Source organism: Condylura cristata, unplaced genomic scaffold (genome assembly GCF_000260355.1).
Source record: "Condylura cristata isolate star-nosed mole 26May11 unplaced genomic scaffold, ConCri1.0 scaffold00013, whole genome shotgun sequence".
Taxonomy (NCBI): Eukaryota; Metazoa; Chordata; class Mammalia; order Eulipotyphla; family Talpidae; genus Condylura; species Condylura cristata.
Window position 1 is genome coordinate 32,960,209 of NW_004567114.1, and position 6,128 is coordinate 32,966,336.

Consider the following 6,128-nt stretch of genomic DNA (forward strand, 5'->3'; position numbering starts at 1 on the left):
GTGCCCTTAATTTAAAGTGGATATGCACTTGTTGTGTTAATTAGACCCAAATCAGTGAAGTTAGAGTTAAGAAAGCAAATCACCAGGAGGTCAAGGGTGACAATTTCTACAATAAATATTCTGAAAAATGTGCATTTTTACTTTTATCAAGACTTCATGTTCTTAAGGTTCTAAGTCAAAGTCCTTGACTTTATTAAAGCCCTTTGCCTTTCGTAGCAAACAGACTAATAATTTAAAATGCATGCTGTTAAGATGCAAAATAATTACAGACTTATGTGACCTTTGTGATAACTGAAATTTAAATATTTACTGACCTTTCCTCTTGCCTATTAAACAAAGACTAATTGTTAATTCATTGCATTACATTCAGTAAGCTCTTTCATCGGAAGGCTTCTCCTATTGATGCTGATGAATTCCTGTCCAACTTAATTTTGGTGAAAGGCAATTTAAAATATTTGGGGCTGGGACCCTCCCTGGTGATGCAGTGGGTTAAAACAGGGCACTGTGAAGCTCTCTCAAGCCATTGCAACATGAGTTCGACCCCTGGCCAGGGAGGTGACTGACACAGTGTGGCAGACATCGCCTGTTTTGCCCGCTGCTCCCTTCAGCAGTGTATTTCATCAATCTGCCTGTTCTGGTCCCCACTCTGGCTCTGGTGAATCTTCTCAACAGCACCTCCCCACCCCCCTGCACCTCTGGCTTGTACCCCAGCACTTGTATGCATAAATAAATAAATCTTTAAAAAAATATTTAAGGCTGTAATTTTTAAAGTTACACTGACCATAAACTGTGTGATCATGAAGGTATGTTTCTTTACCTCTGTACTTTAGTTTCTCCAACTGTGAAATGATAATACTAGCCACTTCAAGATTAGATAAAATAGATAATGTGTCTTGGTATTCGGAACAATATTTGGTGCCTGTGTTTAACTGTTATACGTAAGACGAGCCTTCTAAGGCAAAGTGAGTGAAAAAATAAAGTTGTCAAAGAATGTGTACAGTACAGCACTATTATAAAAATTGCTCAAAACAAGTCTGAATCCTTTTTTTGTGGGTACATACATGTCAGCAGAGTGTACAAGATCTGGAAGAATATATTGCAGCTGATATCAGTACTTCTGGAGAGAAGAGGAAGAAACTAGATTAATTGGGACTGTAGTCAAAGGGGAACTTAAGTTTCATTGTGATATTTTTATTTTTACTGATGGATTTATTGGGTAAAACTTCATTGGAAATTACTAAGAGAGAGCCACCAAATAGGCTGATTTGAATTTTAAAAATAATTAATGTTTTGAAGTCAAACTTAAAAAAAAGATTGTTACATAAGAAAATATTCTTACCTTAATGAAACTAAGGTTTTATTCTATCTGAAATTCTAGGCATTATTGCAGACTTCTGTAAACATTTAATTTTTTACTTTAACTCTTGGTGAAAAATACCCATCTGATCTTAAATTTGTTTTTAGGTGTTTGCCTTTTTTCCTCTTAAAAATGTTTTTTATCTTTTACATTTTGAAGTGCATTTTCCAGTCCAGATAAATTGTTTGTTCTTGTAGTTTGACAGAAGTAACAAAACATTATTTTTCTTTTGTATTTGTTCACAGTCAGGATCAATCAGGATAAATCAACACTGTCTCTTTTGCCACTTCTAGTTTATTTAATTTGGTAAATGATGAAAGGCACTCTTGGTCTACTTACTCCACTAATGAATTTTGCATCACATAGTTTTCCTCTCATTGGTTAATATTTAAGATGAATTAGAAAAGTTCATTTAAAGGCCATAGAACTGCACTCAAATAGTTTGCTTTTTCATCTCTCTCCAGACAGGATATGGACAAGTTTTATGCTGATGGAAATATTATATGTCTGAGAATTACATTAGGAATAGAACATTGAGTAAAGGCAAATGGTTTATGGCCACTGCTAGTTTGCAGAGGTTACACACAGGTGGAGGAACTTCAATATAGAGACTGTCAAGTGTCAGTTTGTGCCAGAGTCCCAAGGAGCTCTTTTAAATACAGATTGCTGGATCACACTCCCAAACAAAATGGGTGGGGGGATTCTGATGCTGGGGAAATATGGGCCTTATGTCAAGGAATATTCTGGGCTCCATTGGTGGTCACCTACTGCTAGCAAATAGGTAGAGGAGCCTCCTGGTCCCAGGTGTATACTTTCTGTCTTCTGCCGGGAGGTTAGGAAACAAGGAGGTTAGGAAACAAGGATACCAAGCTAGGGGGTGAAGTCAGGCTACCTAGGACCTGCGAACCTTTGCAGTGGTGTATGGCACCTGCTCAAAGCTTGCCCAGGGTTCATGATATAGAGAGAAGAGAGTACAAGTCAGGAAGCCTAGCAGGGGAATAGTAAGTCTTTATTATAGCAGCACAAGAGACAATACAGGCAGCAGCATTTAGAGCCTCTGCACCCCCAGGCAGGCAGTCGGCCCCCAGGGCCTCCTCAGGCCCCCTTGGGCAGGGTTGGGCCCTCCGGCCATGGCAGCGACAGCAATGACAGCAGCAGAAGGGCTGGGGCAGCAGTAGTGTTCCCCTGTGTCAGTGCCCTGGCAGCACCTAGCCGGATCTGAGGAGCCCGACTGGCTTTTAATGTGATTTATAGACAAAGCTGGAACAAAGCCAAGCTTGTGCCTAGTTTACGGAAGTTTGTTCTCATGCATGGGAACTTGGAGCAAGGTTGCATATTATTACTGCTTTCTGCACATGTGGGCTGCCTCTCAAGGCTGCGTGTTATCTACCAGGCCACCTGTGCTGGAAGTTCAGAATGAAAAACAGTCTGAGAAACAGAGAAACTGTTTTTTTCACAAGCCCAACAAATGAGTAGTTCAGGTACCTCCAGGTTAGGAATCTTTGTGCACCCCTGAAAAATGAAATAAAGAACAAGACAAGTAGGTCTAAAGGTCGACTCTATTTTCTTTCTCGAATCTTCGCACTAAGCATTGGGTGCCCCTAGGGCTTCCCTTTATGTGCTCAAACAGATGACCTTTTCCCAATTCCTCCTTTTCACCTGCGCTGATCACCAGAGCTCAAGCTCATGCATTCTTCTGGGTAGCAGCTAATTTATGATTTCATTGGTCCTAGGTACCAAATCTGCATGTTGAGTGTGCTGGACAGGATAGGACATCCAGGTTCCAGTCTCTGGAAGCTGCAAATACATTACTTTATGTAGCAAAAGGAATGAAGGTTGCAGATGGAATTAAGATTGCCCGTCACCCCACCTCAGGATGGGGAGATAAACTTAATTATCCAGGTGGGCCTTATGTAATGTGGAGGACTCTTAAAGTCAGAAGAGGGAAGTAGAAGAGGGGTCAGAGTAATGCAAGAAGGTTCAGCCTGCCCTGGCCAGCCCTGAGGATAGAGGCCAGGGAACAATGTCAGTAGCATCTAGCAAGTAGAAAAAGCAAGGATGTGAATTCTCTCCTAGAGCTTCCAGGTGGCAATGTAACTCTGCTGACTTCTTTCTTATTTATCTGTTTTTATTTCACTTTTTTTAAAAAGGATTTATTTATGCATACAGAACTGGGGTACAGGCCAGAGGAGCAGGGGCAGTGAGACAGAGACAGAGTGGGGAGCAGAACAGGAAGATCAAGGAAGTACAATGCTGAGGGGAGGAGCGGGCAGGTCAGGAGAGGTCTGCCACGCCATTTGGGTCACCTCCTTGGTGGGGTTCAACCTCATGCTGAAGTGGCTTTAGCTTCTTAGTGCTGTGCTTTAACCTGCTGTGCTACCAGGGAGGGCCCTATTTCACTTATTTTTAATAACTTGTCAGACATTTACAGGTCTATATCACTTGGGGGTCACACTTTACTCCTCCATATGTGCACCTGTTTCCTTCACCCTCCACCAAACCTTGGCACCCATGTTCTGACTCCTTCCTCTTTTACCCCCTGCACCCATCCTGTTCTCTCTGGTAACCAGTATACGTTTCACAAAGTCTATGAATTGTTTTGATTTCAACATGTGTATTCACTGCCCGACTCCTGACCTGCAGTATAGAACTGGGAGATAATAGTGTGCGTTGGTTGAAACCACTAAGTCTGTGGTCATCTGTTACAGCAACCACCGAAAACTAGTACCCAGGCAAGATCTTTTGGAATCATAGCACTTTAATCTGAAAAAAAGCTCAGAACTCTAATCATGCTCCATCTGTGTTCACCAGGCTCAGCCCCAGCAACCTGCTTCAGAGGCCAGCAAGCCATACCTTGACAGTTAATGCAGGACTAGCACTTGGCCAGCTGTAGGCTGAACTGGACCCTTGTCCTGTGCCACTGTCCTCATGAAAGGACTGGAAGAATCCATGTGGCTAACAAAGTCAGTAGTACTTAAAAAAATTTTTTTTATTATAATAGTTTATTTTTACATCATTTTGTGCCGTTTTCCATCTCAGTTGTAATCCCCGAGGACTTCCCATCACCGATTCACCTGTGTGCCATCACATAGCCCTGTGCATTCCCTGCCCCTACCCCCACCCCCCATTTTTGATCCCATTCCCCACTCCACCCCCATAAAATGTCTCTGGTATATAGTTGTTCATTAGTATTATTTTCCTTGCCCTGATCCTTTATGCTCCTGCTATGAGTGAAACCATTTGCTATTTTTCTTTCTGAAAAGCCAGTACTTTTTATCCTGAGTTTTAATGTAGGAAAAGGTCAAAGCTAGGGACCACCAGTCACCTACCTCAGGGCATCCCATCCCCTTCCTCCTCTTCCACCTTCTTTTCTTTCTTTCTTTTTTTTAATTTAAAGTATTTGCAATCTGGATTGCCCTTGCAGCTTTCTGCAAACTGCACTGCAAAGTAGTATGTTTACTACTTGGTGAAGGAAAAAGACTGCTCTGGGCCTTTGGGTTCCCTCAGCCACTACACACAGCCTCTGGGCTAGATGGTACCTGACAAATGCTGAAGGAACAGAAAATCTCTGGTTTTGCAGTTAGTGTCCAGAAGAGATGAGAAGAGTATGTCCAGAAGAGCTGGGAGGAGCTCTTTATAAAATTTCTCCTGGGAGACATACTAGTACGTAAGTTTTCATTTTATAAAGAAGTGCTGCTAGGCAATTTTGAATTCCTCATGGTTTTAATAATAACCAGTCTAATGACCATCTTGTCTACTGGGACTACTGCCTATTCTTCTCTGCATGGCTCCAGGGGATGCCCTTCACCTCCCTGGGATGGACTCCAGTATCCCTGCACAGTTAGATATTGTCAGCAGGTGGCAGGATGAATTGGAAATGGACTCCTTTTCCTGACTCAGATGGGATTAGGACTGAGAATCCGGTCCCCACCACTCCTGTCCTGACCAAATCTCCCAAGGTCTCTCACATGGGTTGACCTGGCCTGATCCTTGCCCCAGAGCTGGGACAGGATGAGGCTGCCTCCTTCAGGAGTGGCCACCCATTTACTTCTGGTCCCTTCCCTGTCACCCCAACAGGCTCTCCATATCTCTCGACACTTGACATCCCAGACTATCACTTGGTACTTCTCCTAATCATATATAAACTTTTCTTCTGAGTGCTTTGAAATGTGAAAACAAAGCCATACATTCAAATAATTTTCTCAACTTCAAGTAAAAAACAGTTTTTAGGCCCTCCCTGGTGGTGCAGCAGGTTAAAGCACAGCACTACGAAGCTAAAGCCACTGCAGCATGAGTTCGATCCCCGCCCCGGAGGTGACCCACATGGCAAGGCAGACCTCTCCTGACCTGTCCACTGCTCTCAGCAGTGTACTTGTCAGTAAGCCTGTTCTGCTCCCCACTCTGTCTCTGGTGAATCCTCTCACCGCCCCTTACCTCTGGCCTGTGCCCCAGTTCTGTAAGCATAAATAAATATTTTTTTTTTTTCAATTTAAAAAGTTCTTAAAAACATGAGCTTTGGCTTACATACTGCTGAGTTTGGATTCCAACTGTATAACTTTAAGCGAGCCCTGCAACTATTTTTGATCAATCTCTTCATCCCTTTAGCTGGTCCCTCAAAGATATTTATTGAGCATCTATCCTGAGCTAGGCATTGAGTATCTCAAGCCTCTGCTCTCAGAACTTATAGGTCTCTGGAGGAATGTTAGATAGATGTTAAACAGAGACTCACACTGGTAATTATGTAAGACACTGCTAAATGCTATTGAGGAAC